Source organism: Rhea americana, unplaced genomic scaffold (assembly GCF_003343005.1).
Source record: "Rhea americana isolate MKP2758 unplaced genomic scaffold, rheAme1 scaffold_148, whole genome shotgun sequence".
NCBI classification, from domain to species: Eukaryota; Metazoa; Chordata; class Aves; order Rheiformes; family Rheidae; genus Rhea; species Rhea americana.
In genome coordinates, this window is record NW_028185572.1 from 2314337 (window position 1) to 2332055 (window position 17719).

Below are 17719 nucleotides of genomic sequence, written 5' to 3' on the forward strand. Positions count from 1 at the left end.
CCCCACAGTTTTACTTTCCCCATGACAAAGATTAATCATTTGACACTTGGAGCCCTGCTACCAGGAAGCCAGRGAGAATCCTCTCTCCTCACACCAAACTTATGCCCTCATGTGCACCCCTTTGTGTGTTTTATGTAAGATTACAGGTAAATGTTTATCTACATTTCTCCAAAAATGAATGGAAAGAACAATGCAAGCAGCCTTTTTTTAACACTTGGAATTTTACATCTATTTCTCATGTTCAGCTTCTGTTCGTTCCATTAATTTCAGCTGTTACTTGTAACCTTAGACAGTGATACCTGGAGCCCACAAAAAGACAGAAGAGAAATTTAACTGATGTAGCCACTGAACTAAAACAAGTAATAAAATCATAGGATCATAGAACCATTCACATTGCAAAGGACATTGAGAGGTCTCTAATCCAACCTCCTCTACAAAGCAGAGTCAACCTTGATTTCAGACAGGGTTGCTCAAGGCTTTGTCTAATCAGGTCTCCAAAAGCTCCTAGGGTGGTGATTTTACAGCCTCTCTGAGAATAAGTATTTAAATATTTTCAAGTACTTAGAAATTCCCCCTTTAAAAAAAAAAAAAAAAAGATTATCAAAAATGTTCTAAGAAGGATTTCCACTGTCATSTCTCTCACTCATGTTACAACCTGAAATAATAGGCCTGTTTTAAAGATGTGAAACTAAAGTTAAACTCTTGAATTGATGCTAGGCCTTCAAGTAAGCATACATTCTGTTGTTCAAGGATATTGCTTACTTTCTATCAACTGCAGCGGGGTTTATTTGCAAATAATTAGCATTTCAAGAAATTAACACTTTTGTTTTTTTCTTTCCTGACAGTCTCTCTAAATCAGTCTTTAGACTCTTCCTGGGCATAAGAGTATGGACTTCATATAGACTAAGTATCAGCTTCCAAGTTCATCCGGTGTGAATAAGCCATTCTCTTCATGCAGGGAAGATGTAGTGCAAATACACATAATTCACCACCAGGACTATGTCATGCCATTTGGCTACTTCATAGGCTTCATGAGTTGGTATTCACACTCGCCAGCCAGCAGTCAYTCTTTGCTGGAATGTCCTGAATATCTCCTAAATTCTTTCTTTTGATTCAGCATTTTCTGTAGGATCTCGACTACTCCTTGAAAAATTAACYGACAAAGTTAGCTGGTCTTTATCTCACAGCCTTTAAGGAAGACAAAGTGGGTTAAGGTAAAATTGTTTTGAGGAAGGTAAAATTGCTTTGAGGTCCAGCTAGTCGTGTGTTTAAATTTGGTTACACACATCTACAAATGTTAGCCATAAAGAACATATGCTTATTCATGGATCTTCTAATATGGTTAAGACATTCCTAAATCATGACAGATAGTCCTGGGAACGAAGGTAACCTGAGTATGTAAGGATGACATCTACTAACACCAGTTTATATCCATGTTCCAAAGGAACTATTGTACTGACACTGTTTTGCTTTATAATTTTGCTATGCCACAGGAAATCTGTGATGGATGGTAGCTATTTTTTGCTTCTGCTCTTTCTTGTGCCTATTTTCCAGAATATGTTTGTGTGTATGTGTAGAATACTCTGAGCCAAACATCTTAAAAAAATTACAGTCATAAACCCTGACACAAACATAACTGACTCTTTTGAATTAACACTCTTTGCCCTACATTTGCTGTTTCAGTCTTGCAAGCAGAGGTTTATAGAGACCATACAAAAGCATCTCATTCTGTGGTTTTCTTTTTTAATTATTTGGAACAAAGAAGCTTGCAATGATTTTTCTTCTCCATGGAAGCAAAACATTAAAAATCAGGAGAAGATCAATACGTAGGGATGAGTTTACTGTGTTTGGAAATAAAATACTGCACTCAAGTGGAGTAATCTTAGCAGGTGATATTCTGATCTCAGATATTCTGGTACAAATTAGAAGTCAGTCTGTTGAATTCAATTAAGATAATTTGTAAAAAGAAATAAAAATGAAATCAAAATCTGGACCTCTATCTGATGACTTGCAAGATACAGTACAAGGATTAGACAATTGAAGACTTGCTCAGAGATTCCTCTTCTAACAAATTAAGATTCCTTATTTCTAACAAGAAGAGTTAAGTCTGGAAATCACAAAAAAATGAGCACATCTTTTACTCTAGCCTCATTAGAGGAGGCCTAAGATTCTGAACAGAGAGACAAAGATATTAAGCCAACCTTTGAACCAGCAGTCACAAGGTCAGCTTCAAATAGCTACAATCTGTGACAATATCCTTTTCAGCTAACTCCTGAAATCTCATTCCTAGTTCGCAGTTAAACTCATGTTGTTGGGCTGCATGTTGTTCAAGCAGTAAAGACTTTGTTTCTGATCCTTGGAATTTCATTTGTAAGAGAGCATTAAAGAAACCCAAYGCTCCCTATCTAGCAACATCTGAAGCACCACCACTCTGTGAATCTGAATCTTCTGAACATGTTGTCAAAGTCCCACAATGGGATGACCACACTGGTCAATAATTAAGCCAACATGCAGTCCCACATYGACTAGTAGAACCTGGGAAGAAATAATCATTTCCCAGCATGAGAGAGCTGATGTGCAATCAGCTGCCTGAACACTCGCAAAAGGCTTCTAACTAACCTATTCTCATTATTATTTACACTTATTATTTACCTGTTCTCATTATTATTTTTGCTTCAGCTGAGAATTTACTAGTGTTGATTTGATATTTTCTTACAGATTTGTATGACACTAGAAGAGGAGCAGATTCCTTGAGAACCTATTATACAAAATAATATATGATATTTCCCTCTTGATAATAACATTTTGAAATATCTCCAGTGAAGCCCTCAGCATGCAACACAACAGAGGTTCAAATTCAAAAAATCATGTCAGAAGATGCCTGATAAAGCAATGATGATATTGTAGATATGTGACAAGTCATGGAAACCAAGAAGAGTATTCGGAAGGCAAGAACATAGCTAGTGTGTTATCCAGCATGTGCCACAAGAACATGCAAATATTCTTAGGCGTGCCTAAAATTGTATACGTTTTCTCTTGTTACATGATTGTCTCCTTCCAGAATCTTATAAATATTAACTAGGATAAAGATAGCAAGATGAGTCTGTCATCTTTCCAAATATAGTTGTTATTCTATCAGTATTGACAGAGAGAGATGTTGACATGTCACAGGAGTGAGTCCAGAAACGGGCACAGCCTGCCTCTAGAAAAGTAACTGAAGGACTGATAAGCCAGGAGGAAACAGGTTCACACCATTCTTAGGCCATTGACTCCATTGATATTCCAAGAATGCAATTACACACAGTCAGTTTGGCCACATTTTCTAAATATCACTGTACATTTAACATTTCAGCTTCAATTCCTTAGGGAAAACACAGAAGTAGAAATTTTCCTACCCAAACATAATGATGAATAGCTGTTTCTTTGTTTCAATTCAATAGTTCAGCAGAAAAACAGGCAATGGAGATAAACAAAAATGTCTACTTCTATGGCATGAAACAATGTCAGAATAATGTTATCAGTGGGCAAATACAAACAGCGCTACAGCAATCTACTGACATACACCAGGTCAGAGCAGCCAAGGATTGGGTCCCAACACTTGTTATTTTTATGTTGAGATCATGAATGGGCATACATTTTACTGACATCTCCTGGTAAAATTTTACTGCAGTCTAAGACTAAACAAACCAAAGGATCCTCAATGCATGCTTATGAACTGTTTTTCTGGCAAAATAAATAAGCTGGAAGAGTCTAAAACAACTGCCTCTCYAAGCCCTGTTGGGCCATGGCTTTCTGATTGGATCTTGTCAGTCTTGTTAAAAGACCTCAGCATGAGAAATACGTAAGATATATTACTCCCAGGAGGCTTTACTAGAGCATATCTACAAACCAGACTGGCAGCTGACCCTTCTTTTCCTCCCCCCTTCTCCACCAAAGAAACAGGATTTCTGTAGCACTATAATATGGGCAGATTGATGGTACTAACATAATTGCACAGAATATCAATCAAACTAAGACAGACCTTCACACAAATTTCTGTCTTCAGCCACTAAGCTCTCTGCAAAAGAAAATGTCTTGTGATTAAAATTATACACTCCACAGGTCACAGGAGAAATGTCTTCTGTTCAGCATAGACATTATTTTGCATAGTAGTGTCTCAGATGGCAAAGGAGAAAACATATCATACAGGTTTTATTTAGCCTAAATGCTGTTAAATTATTCAGGATATTATTAAAATGTGAAACAAGATTAAAACAGAAAAAATACTTAAATTTTAAAACAGGGAACATTCTAAAGTTTTATTTGGATGGAACATCATTTCAGCATGGCTTTTAGCAGTACAAAGGCCTGAATTCCAACCAGGGCTGAATGGTAAACTGAAGTACATGCATTCAAATTCAAAATAAATACACCTTAAATAGAAGTGAAAACCTTTAAATAATTTTTCAACATTTCTAAATAATTGAAATATTCCACAAGACATTCCATATAAATTCTCCTGAGGCGGTAGTGATACTAAGGATGAGTTCACACTGCCTGAAGTGGCAATGAAAGCTAGTCATCTAGTCTGGGCTTGTCTTCTCTTTCTCCACAGTCATCAGACAGAAACAGGTACCTTCCAATGATGATTCATTCCTCTTACCTTAAGAGACAAGGTACCCTCTTGAGCTGCCTGCTTYCTTCTTCTGACCATAGAAAGAGTCTAGACTGCTTTTTGAATTATTCATTTAAATCTCAGATGATCAAAATTAGCAGATGTAGATCCCACTCTATTTACAGAAAAAGCCACAACAAAGACAGTAACATGATTTAATATCCATTGACCAGTTTAATTAAAAGTTTAAGCCACCTAAAATATCTAGAACTGATTTTTAAGTGAAGTGAATAACTCATTTTTCAAATTCAGTGGCTAGCACAAAAAGAGAAATAAACAAATAAAATTCCATGTTTATTTTAGTTTAATCCAAACGATGACTTTACAGATGAAAAATGAAAACGTACATTTTGGAATCCTGTATTGACTGTGAAAAACCTTAACATTTCTAGTTCTGAAGTGTGATCATTCATGCCTTGTTCACGTGTACTACTCAAAGAACATCAGCACTTCGGAATGCATTTAAACTCTGTCTTAAAGACCTTTTTCCTTTCATAATTGCATTAGAAGTGGTTGAAAGAGATGTAGCTATTCTTAGCTGAAGAGTATGCTATCAGTTGCTTGATGAAACAGTAATGATGGTTCTGTAAAGTCCTTGATGGTAGAAGAGGACTCTGCTTTAATTTACATCAGTATTAGCTAATAAAAACTCCAGTGAAGTCATAGAAATTAGTCTGGTATAAATCAGGCATCACCTCTGTAAAYAGGAACAAAAGAGATTTTCACTTTCAAGATAAAAAAAGATTATACACTGTTTAGACTGATTTCCTATCAAATACTCTTACTGTTTTGGGGAGGTTAATTATCAGTCTCCTTGTTGTTGAAGACTTGAATTTAGTCAACTTTTTCAGTAAGGAAAAAAAGAAGGTAAAGAAACTACTGAAACAAACTAATGTTTTGGTAGATACTTTAGCACAGAAGTTTCATAACCCATCCAGCAGCTAAGCTATGCTGAGAACAAAAAGGCAGATCTTCCAGAGACAAATATAGAATCATAGGCATTAACCTTTGAAGAAAGTCACAGAAATTGTGAAGATCTGATGGGAACTGACCTAGGCAGAGCCACAGTAATCACAGAGAAGAAAAAGTTCCATTGTTTGGAGACCMTTTTTTAAACACCAGCACCTACAATGAGGTGCTTAGTTTTCTAACTGGCAGTTCCTCAAGAGCTTCCAGGCTATCCCTAGATTGACACAGTATCTATCTCTCTGGGACAGTTTTGGTTAACAACACTCTAAGGCTGCCCTATCTTTGTTTCTACCAAATTTTTATTTTCATATTCATTTTTTCCTCTCTCCAGTGATTAAGGAAAAGAAACATTTTTATCATTTATGAACTTGAGACCTGGCCTAAACAAATCCTTGGGCTGCATGACTTCTAGATGTATCTCATTAATGTCCTATATTGTGCATAATCTAATTGAATGCCCAAACTAAAAGTTGTTTCAATGTCACTTGTTACAGTTGCTTTGCTTGAACAGTATCTTTTGCTTCCAGTGACCTGCTGCAGCATTTTTACTACACCAAAGTCAGCCAAGGCAATTCTAAGGCTTAAGGAGGCAGCTGTCATATGACCCAGTACTACAGAGTTTGGTCCTTAAACAAACCTTCCCTCAGGCATCTATGTCACCTCATTGCAGGCTCATCCATGAACAGTCTGAGAAGAAATCACAAAGAAGTACATTTGATTTCCACATCATGGAAAGAGTGTAAATGCAAGGAAAAATGATGTTATATTGACCAAATGAATGTGTGGCCTTTCTCTTCTTTACAGAAGAGGAGTTGGGACTAAAACAGCTTTCTTTTCTGGAAGATTTGTGTGCACTTTCTCCCTCAGTAATGCATATTATATATCACAGTATGAGTGAATTGTACAAGTAGGTTACATTTAATGAGAAAAAAGTACTACTTTTTTTAATCTAAAGATAGCAGAAACTAGGATGTCACCAAAAATAGTCCTTCTGATCACAATGGCTGCCTTCACATTGGTTTTGGACAATGCATTTAAAAAGTAGCACCCACCTCACCTCCATCATTAGGAAAACTTCACTAAAATAACCTCAATAGTATCTGCTTAAAAGTTTCTGGCCTTCAATCAGAAAGTAAAGCTGAAAGTTGCCGAAGTAAAAATGTGCTGATCTGCCCATTATTAAGCTGACTCGTAATCTCTGAAAATATCTCTACAAGATATAGGGCCCTATTCAGTATGTAATCCTGGTATTCTCTCATAAAAGTTAAGATAATTGTGCAACTTACTTTCCCCAGATCCGAATGTGTCCTACAGGCTGTACATTGTATCTCACTCCTTTATACTTTTTTGGCTGTCAGACAAGGAAGATAATTGCATAGAGCCAGAGATACATGACTGCCTAGTCACTGGAGGAGGGTGAGGGGGGCTGTTCCTGGCTTGTATCAGAAACTAAATTCAGGAGGAAAAAGTGAGGAAAATAATTTTTATCATATTTATTTCCCTTTTCAGTGCATGCGAAAACTATTTGTTCTTTTTCTCTTTTTTTTTTATTTTACAACTCCCCATTTGCATTTTAATCTTTCTGAAAATATAATCCAAATTATCTCTCATTATTAATCCTTTTGTGCTCCTGATGTAGCATGGAGCAAACAAATTCYGACTGCAGCTGACCACATCTGATATTCAGCACACATTCCCTTCCTGCCAAGAKGCTGGCATTAAAATCCAGGTATCCATCTCTAACAACTCCCCTCACAACAAGCACACAAGGAATAAAGAGGAGAACTATGGCTGGTCAATTATTGTTCACCACATTCACGTCACACTGCAAATTAGAGATGTGGTATCTGGCAGACCATGTCTGAAATAGCTTTAAATCATAGATTCTGGGACTGAGGGCATTTGGGTTACTGACCTTAACCCAAGGACTGGGCTGGGCTGCAAGCAACTACAGGATATACTTTCTATACTTCCTTTTTTTAAAAAAAATACAGCTAATATTTTGTTCTTAGCTTTCTTCTTCAAAGAGTTTCCAGGTCTTATGTTCCAAAAAACACATAAAAACACAAGCCAATGTAATCTGTTCAACCCTCTCTGCAATGGCCAGCAGACAGCCTAGAAGAGAGAGATCTCAGAAGTGTGAGCTGCCTCATTTATCTCAACGTGAAATTGTTGCAGAGCAGATAAAGCTGTGGAAGTTAGAAGATAGATTTGCCCAAAGACTAACAGTTGAAGCCAATGACAACCCACACAGGGAATATTATGAGGAATATTGAATTATATAACTCTTTATTACATAAAACAATATTACAACTTTTACAGTTAATTTTGCAGCTGTTTTAATAACACACAGAACTTTAATAATAGGGCAAACCCACCACTATTGCAGCCATCAGTGACTCAGTGTGGCTGCACAAGTAATGACTGGCAGAGGATAACTACTCAGATGGTAAGAGTCAAACATCACAGATTTGGGAGTACTCTCTCATTTGAGGAGTGTCCAGAGTCCACCTGCAGAGCTTCTCTGCCCCAGGCACACAAAGGAGGCAGGTTCCTCCTCCTCTCTCCAGCTGGCAGCTGGATCTGCTGACGGGTTTCCTCTCAGGGCTTTGGAGGAATGTTTCAAACTTAGTCTGCCGCAGCTTGTGCTTGTATCAGTGATCTCTGGTCTACATAGCACACGAGTCACCCGATCAGATACTTCTTCATCCATCTTGCCATTATTTTATCTATCAGTCAGCCTCTAGATCACACCATTAGCTTCTACCTATCACTTGAAAGGTCAACAATTAGTTTCATTTTTTTTTAATACAAAGCACCTTACAGCTCAGCTAATCTCCTTTGTATATAACAACCAACTTAAAACTTAACAGTTTCCTTCTTACACTAATAAACTTAGACTTACAGTTTGCACACTGTCTGACTTTAAGCAKCAAGGAAAGACCATGTAGACTCATCCCTCGGAATTAACTCCATGATGATAACTGACATGCACTATTTTATTTGATCAAGAGGAAGAGGCAGAACCATGCATCTGCTTAGCAAGCTGTAACTGGTGTTTCTTTTCATGTTGCAGGCACTAAGCACTGGGGTGACATAAAAAGAGACATTTTCTCTGAGATATATCTTCTACTTAAAAGTAGAAGTGCAAGGTTTTAGGAAAGCTCTCAGTAGTTTCCAAAACCTAAGCCACTTTTCTCATGGACATTCAACAATTAAAATGAACCCAAATGCACCTCTTTTCTTGACTGTTAAATGCTTTGAAAATGAAAACATAAAAGCTAATATTCAGATTATTACCTCTCATGTTCTTGCTTTTTTGTCAGAGGAAAGAGACTTTCTACTACAACAGAGGAGAATAAAGCTCAGCATTAAATGCCATTTCACGAAGTTCATATGATATATGCCTCATCCACAGTAAACCATCCAGCTGCACTCATAACACTGCTATGGCCCAAATTAAGCTGACATTACTAGCACATCTCACTGCTCCTTTGCAGTTCTGTTCACACATTGATCTCTGCTGGAGTTTCAGTGACACGACATTTCCCTGCAGGATCAGTAATGATGCCTGCATAGGTGTCTGTGTACAAGCAACATTCAGCTCCATTCAGCTCTCAGATAGTACCCTACAAAGCTACATGAATTTAAATCAAAGAGATCTGCTAGGTGAGAAGCAAATACGAAAAAACACAATGACAGAGATAAAGATTCTTTAGGGAACTAAGTAGGGGATGGCTGTTAGCTGGGAATGTTCTTTGGTAGCACAATTAACTCTTTTTAGACATGAACCTACAAAAAAGGATTTTAATACCTTAAAAGATGCTAGGATAAGGGGCAGTCTCTCAGTAGACGCAAAGTGCAGATACCAACAGACATACTAATAAACATGCTCTAACAAAAAGTGGAGTAGAAATTGCAGCTGGCAGCCCTGCATAGGCTGTAACTTCAAAGTTTTGGGTAGGAAAAGTAGGGTTTAATTCACTTTGAACACCCCATTAGTTTCCAAGATAAATGTTTTTTCAGACTGATTTGGACCTCTCAGATAAACAAATGGGGCCGCACGAGGATCAGGAGCATACTGTAGTGTGAARAACCAGTTTAAGGTTGGAGGGATCACAGGATCTAAAAGAAATGGTGGGCTCTGCTGCATCTTTTCTGGGAGTGGCAGGTTCTGCAACAAGACTGACTGAGCAATACTACTGTCAGATGAGGTCTGACACTCCTGACTTACTTTTTAGGTCCTGTCTCCCAGTCATCCACCTCACATGTCCTGATTTGTTCTTGCACTCTCTTAAAGGTAAACAGCTAGGTCTTTCCCTCACAAACCTYACTGTTACAGGCAATATAGAAAATACTCAAGCAGTTTAGGTTCATCCACACCRCACTATTGCAATGCTATCCCAGCCTTGTTCCCTCAGATGTCTGCACAGCCTTTTCACATACAGCACATACTGACAGTACTATGTCACAAAATGGTGAGCTTTGAAGCTATGACAGAGCAATCACTTACTTTCAGGTTCTTTGAGCTGAAAAACATGACATTCTAATAACTATTTCTTAGAACCACACAGCTAACATTGGGATTCAGAAGAGACTTGCACCAAGTACTACACAGTGTAGATACAGCCAACTCTCTCTGTAGAAAACGAGCACTGTAGAGTGTGGTTTGAAGCTACTCTGCATCCCCTGGCTTGGAGACTAGGAATTACTCCTTGCAATAAATGTTTAACAGTGCAGTCATCACCTCTAAAGACCTGGTGCAAAAGTTCCTCCGAAGTCAACACTAGCAGCAGACATTTCAAGATAAGGTCCCTTYTAACCTGAATTATTCTGTGATTCTGAGAATATATTTGGGGTTATACTCTCCTTGAACATATACAGCAAACTGAAACACAGGAAGTTCCATCTGAATATAAGGAAAAGCTGCTTTACTGTGAGGACGGCAGAGCACTGCAACAGGTTGCCCAGAGAGGTTATGAAGTCTTCTTCCTTGGAGATATTTTAAACCCACCTGGACGCAATCCTGCACAATGTGCTCTAGGTGATCTTACTTGAGTGTGTGTGTGTGGGGGGAGGGGGGATTAGATGCTCTCCAGAGTTCCCTTCCAGCCTCAACCATTCTGTGATCTTGTAATCTTGTGGTCTATTTTCACCCAAAAGAAATGCAGTTTGTTCACTTCAAGACTACTCTGCTATGTAAATCAAAGGACAGGAGAAGGGGATAAACACAATTTTCTTCAAAATCTCTCTTCAGACACAAACTAAACCACTAATATAGACRCACCTTTGAAGACAACATGCACTCTTGAGTTATAATTATGGCTGTATCTATTTGGTGGCTCACTCTTGATTTATGTGCCAGATAGTTGCAAAATTTAAAAGCTTGTTCTGTGAATTCATGTCCACATAGCTGTCTGGGTGTGGAGGCAAAATCTCATGTCTCATTTTAAGCTGGCACTGGTAAAAACTAGGCTCACTACTATGTGCTCACTGCATAGAAAACCTATGAAAATCATGTCATCTGGCACCAACARCAGTGCCCCACTCTTTGGATTGCTCTCTACAGATGTATGTGCCTTACACTACTGTGCTAATTAGGAAATTTCTACCTATTCTATCTGGTGTAATGTAGAAACAGAACAAAATATCAGTACTGTCAATGTACAGAACACTGCTTGCCTTGTGCAGGAGTAGCATTATTCCCATTTCACAGAGATAGTCTACCAAGATCAGTATTTTTCAGATACTAAATTCATTAAAAAAAAAAGAAGAAGTTTTCTAGTGATAAAAATATAAATAAAAAATAGACTCCACAGTCCAGAAAACAAAAAAGTTATTTTCATAYATTTTTTAAAACAACACAATTACTTAGTTTGGAATGTGGTTTCCTATTTTATAAAAATAACCTTGCAAAATTCTGTTTCAAGCCAATCCTATTTCAAAAATTGATGTCAGTTAAAAGAATAAAATTAAGTACAGCAACTTAACCTCCAGCAGATGATACATTTTGAGTCAAAGGAATCCATTGGTGGGAAGGGTTCTACACCAGAGAACTGTGTGATGCTTCCAYATCAAGGTCTCCACATTGCTTTCAGGCGGTTTCCAGACTGTCTTTTTGYCACACCATTCCCTGCTCATTGATAACACAGGCTGGACTTAACACCATAGAGATGGGAAGRGAGTGCAATACTCTGCACCTTCAGTCTTCAGGAATGCAGTCCGCCCTGCTCTACAGTTTCCAAGAAAGCACAACTGGGAGGAACAGGGAGAAAAACTCGCAGATGTCAGTCAAAGCTGTGGTAGAGGGACCAATAGGCTTTTCAGAGAATGGCAATGAGGCATATGACAGAAGCATCCCACTTGGCTAAGTTCAGCTATGTCTGACCAGTACCTGCTCAAAGGACAGAATGTCTCACACTGTCCAAGGGAGCCAGCGAAAGCAAGTCTAAGCTCTTRTATAGAGTCAAAAAAACACTTTTCAGGAGCCCAGTAATACTCTCTGTTCCGTTTCCACACTGCACTGCCTGAGCAGCACATTACAGGAGTATTTGTCTTTCAGAGCAGCAGCATGTTAGGAACATTCTTTTTTAATGATATTAAAATGAAAAAAACAGATCTATGTCCTCAGTTACAGAAAAGAAGTCATTCACCTGTTAGGATTTTTTGCAAAAGTGAGTAGATATCTAGAATTAAGATCTGAGTACAGGCTTCCATGGTTGCTAGGCACTTTCAAATAGATGAGAAAGTACTGCTGAAACACCAACACCTCAAGAATATCAGAGGCAAATTTCTCTTCATTYCTCTATTTACTGGCAGTGCAGAAGAATTAACATTATTCCGTATAAAATTTTCTACATAACCTAAGAGCCAAGATAGACATAGTGCCCTCTGACTCAAGAGTAACTCTATATTCYTCAAGCTTTTCACAGAAAACCTGTTTTGGGGTTGAGATATAAAATCTCACAACTATTATTTTCCCTCTCTCTTTTTTTTTAAAGAATTTGATGCTGTGAAGGAAAAAAAAGGTATAATTTTAGGAAATATATTACTCTGTGTTGGTCAGTATTTGCTCAGTTGCATGGCCAGAAAGTGGAAAATTCATATTCTGCATGGCACTACTGCAAAATTCCACATTTCTGCACTCTCAAAAGGACAAAGCACACAGACATTAACGTTTGTCACAAGAAAAACTGCAACCCACAGTTTTGTTGCGGAAACTATGGTCACCCTTGCCCTGTCCTCTTGCTTGTAGCACTTGTATCAAACCTTTACTTAAACCAAGTATCACTTCCCTTATCTATGTTGACTTCAGTACCCAAGTACCTTATTTAAGAGGAATAAATTACTCAGCATAAGAAAAGCTTACAGAATATGGTCATTATATTATAAATTCTCACAGGAGAAATGCTACTTCTGAAGCATGACTTCTTCAACGAGAAATTCTCATCTATGTGCACCACATTTCCACATTTAGTCCACGTTTTCTGTATCAGAGCTGCTGTTATTTTCTTCAACAAAATTTTTTCACCAAAAAAATTCAATTTATAAATACAGAATATAAATACAGAAACACTTCACTTTGGTCTCTGAAAGTTTCTGAAAAGCTAATCAGGGCTGAAATTTAGTTTATAGTAAATATCAGGGATAAAGAATTCAGGAAACACCTCTTAAGGCAGGCCGAAATGTCACTAAGAACTATCAAATACAAATGAAACCATCTCTGGCTCGAGGAAGTCTCTATACTGCAGATTACTGAAAACTGGCAAATACATTGAAGTGATATCACTATATGTGCCCTGTTCCTACACTTTTCCTTTGGCAACTGCTATTGACTGCTGTTGGAATCAGCATACTGGCCATGTTTATGTGCAGTAGTTCGTGGGACAAAGCATTCAGCCAAGAAGCAAAATAATTAGGTTCAGATGCCTGACTTGAATCAGCATCTGGCCAGCCTCTGATCTCATCTAGTCTGCTTGAATTTTTTTTTCCCCATGTTCTTTCACAAAATAACTCATGAGTCTTGCACTGAAAGAGAATAAAACAGATCACAGAGAATAAAGGAAAAAATACTGGATTCTAACTTTTGTAAGATAGGAGTATGCCAAAGAGACTGGATCAGATGCTGATCCTAGCAAAATCTTTGGCCGAAATGGGAAGTTCTTTCTCCTGATAGCCATCCTTTTCATACTGCAAAACAATTACATTTCACCAGGATAAGTAACATAGTTTATCTAGATGGGAGCAATACAGGCCAATAACTGATAGATTATACTTGTTACATTATTATGCATCATGAAGGAAGATGCCACTCAGCAAGGAAAAGGGTATTGGAAATTTATAGAGGTTTTAGGTCTCTCTGAAACAAGAATGTAAAGCTGATAAAATGAGCTGAACTTCAGGAATTCTTTTTCTGAGTTGCTCAATTAAAACATATATGCAAAAATGTATCAATATATAGAAAAGTTATTCTTTTACACAAATTTCTTCTGCATGTCAGCAATACTTTGTGTTGAAGTTAAATTCATGGCTTGAAATTATTCAGGGAATAGTTAAATAATGCAATGTATCAAATCAATTTTAAAATGAACTGCATTCTCAACTTCCCAGACACTGCAAATTATTCTCAGCTGTAATTTACAATGGGCAAATGTTAATTTACCTAACCCATATTTTATGAATATGTATTGACTAATTGTAAGTCCATGGTTCAGGGTAAATAAATAYGTGATTTATATTCAGGCAAGTCACACAATCAATTTTCAATCTACTGCCTCAAACACAGTATCAGACTGTGACAGGTTTATTTGCATTGACATGAGATGTCATAGTTTTGTGAACTGCAAAATGTAAATCTGAAACATTATTCAATAGCCACCAGCGGATTATGCCCAGCAATAATATCCACAGCAAAACCTCAGAATGTCAATGGCCTGTCTGATGCTTCTTAACGACAGACTGAACCAAACTCTAAACAGGCCAATTTTCACTTAGGTATCAGTCATGACGGCAATTTCATTTCCCATGGTGACTAACACCTTCTCCCCTGACCTACCCAGACAGGGATGAGCACTTTGCCATTATCTAACGGAAAAATGCCCTCTGTGTGCTTGAATTTGGCCTTTCAGATCACAGCYGTTGTTAAGGGCAGTTAATCAAGCTTTCAGACTGGTGTATGAGGTCTGTCCTGCCTTTTTTTGAGTGCTATGGCTCATATTAAGAAAGATTCAGTGTTTTAATGGCCTTAGTACTAACAGGGCACCAAGATCACTAGCTTCTTTGTACACTTTGTTCACTACCATTAATGTTTTTGCAATTAATTTGAACATGTTTAAATAGCATTCTCCAATTAAACACTTTGAAGTACCCCTAACCTTCATCCAGCTATCTTGGGATTCATTTTCCATCTCCAAAATGAAATTGCTACACTGAGAAAAATAGCCCAAGAAAATCTTCTGGATGCTTTGTGGGGGTATGCTTCAAAGCATGTAGGGAACTACATCTATGAGTSTCCACATATTTCTGCATTCTCAGAATCTACATTTCATTTTTCCTCCTCCTGCGCTGTACCTCTAAAGGGTGACTGAACTGTGGCCTGTGTTTGCATTTTCACAKCTTGACAACAGGTAGTTTTCTTTGCAGTAAAAAAAAATATATTAAAAATATTTAACAGCAATTAATTGTGTCTGCTTATCAATTTTAAAGCATTTTTTTCTTCCTATTTTTTACAGATCCGTAAGAAAATGAAGCAGATTGCCTTTCAAGGTATGGTCATATGTGAGTCAAGGTCATGTGTGAGTCAAGTGAGGGAACTCAATTGTCTAAAAACAGACTCTTAGTCCTATTGTGGATGCACAGGATATTTTACATGCTCTCCAGGTGGTTCTCCAAGATATGAGTTACCCAGAGACCTCTGTCATACCTGCCAGCACCACATGGGTGTCCCATATATCTCAAGTGGACTTAAATGTCTCTATATAGAGAGCAAAACCATATCATGATTCATAAAAATCAATAAAACACTAAAATCTATGAAACCGATGGAACAGATAGAGCAGAGGAGAAACAGTTAAATTTAGCAAATATTGTAAGGAGTTCATTCATCTATAGCAAGAAAGCTATCTCACATGACAATTATTCTGAATCCCTCAATAAGTATTTTCTTACTAGCAGCTTTAGAGCTACTTAATGATGTCATTATATCTGCAAGACCACCTGTTAAAGAAGGGTGAATATAATGAAAGTGATGAGGTGGTGGAATGAGATGAGGAAGGCACATTCATTAGAGGCACAAGAAGGCAGCTGGTTTTATTGGACATAAAGAGCAGGTTGGGAAGCCTTGTTAAAAGTTACGCAGTCTCCTGAAAGAATTACTTAACCAAACAGCAAAAGTTTGGTGTTGTAGAAAAGGATTGACAATTACAGACATCCTTTAATTGTATTTAGATTAACCAAGATACAGACCAAAGATTAAATCACAGTTTTAATTGGTACTAAGAAAAGACTCATTAAAAAAAGCTTCCGGTTTCATTTGTTGCAACAGTGTAGGGTTCAGTTAACAGTTTAAATGGAGTCTGCAGGCTGGAGTTAATGATTCACATTAGCATTTCAGATGGGCTTCCATGTAAATACCAGCTCTTTGATGTTCTATGGACATAGACAAAAAGTAAGCTAAATGCTTGAACTTCTTTATAGCATCCTACATTACTTCATCCAATAGGTAGCCACCAGCACAGAGACTGAATGACGCCAGCTTTTGGAAATCGCTCTGGGATCTAATTGAGACAAATTATCCAAAGCAACCTGGTATTGAGAAAACTGGATATGTTTAGAAAAAGGACAGACTCTGAGAGAAATGACAGATGGGTCGGAAGAAAAGATAGAAAGAACAGAAAGACCCTTGCTGCCCTTGACAGACTTAGCTGAAAGGCCACACTCGCTTCACTAAAAGGGTTTCATTTCCCAGTTTCAGGAATTGTTATTATTTATGTGACACCACAAGCATCCATATATAGATCGCCATATGCACAGAGCTTGATGCCAAATAGGTGCTCAGTTCCAAAACACAGCCAGCCCCAGCTGTGGTAGTTCGGCACAGGGCTGGGACACATTCAGCTTTGCTTTACCCTCCAATTCCCCCCCGTAACGAGGCCACTAACGGCTGCCTCCTTGCCCAGGTGGGGAGAAGCTTCCAGAAGGGCAGGCTGCGAGCACCTGCACGGTGCAGCCAATCACCAGGCGTGGAGGGAAGCTGAGCCAATGAGAATCGAGTATTGCCTCCCCTCATCCCGTGGCTGACGGGTCAGGTGTTGTCGGGCAGAAAACCAGCAGCGATGCCTCAAGAGGTGGCTCATGGCGGACYGCCCCCGGCCTGGGCTGCACACTGTGGGGCTGGGACCACTGCGCTGCCCGCCCTGGCTTCCTCCCGGCCTGCGCTGTTGCTCCTACAGGACAGGGAAGGCTCATCACCCATTAACATCAAACATACCTGTGATTAAAAATGTGGGGGGTCTCCCAGTCCCTTTAGCTCTACGTGATCTGTTCGGTCCTCAATAACGACACACACCCTGCGGGTCTTAGAGACAACATGTTCCCTGTGCTGCTTAGAGCTCCTTGCAAATATCTGAATATATYGGCATTAATGGAGACAGAGGATAATCAGCAGCATACTGATAGACTAAGTTGCATAAACTACGTGGTTTATACATGCCTGGCATGCACAAACATCACTTTAAATTCAGACAATGTAATCAGAAGTCAATGAGATCCTGGAGTTTTTGGACCTGGCAGAAGGCCTTTAGTGCTTCCCAGAGCTTGACAAGACACCACGTTGCATGGCCAAGCACCAACAAAGAGTTTTACCTCAGCTTCAGCTCTTTTGTATTTGCTTTCCACATATTTTCTAGAAAATGAATACACTTGTAAGATACCAAACCACCTGCTGGTCTAACTCCATTGGCTTTAGTGGAAATACACTAGTAGAGAATTTGGCCAGGGAAGGCTTGGCACATCCCATCATACATCAGCACAGCCAGATACTCRCAGAAGTTTTCTGAAGCCGTGCCAGTGAATATTCACCCCAGAGAAACACAGTCG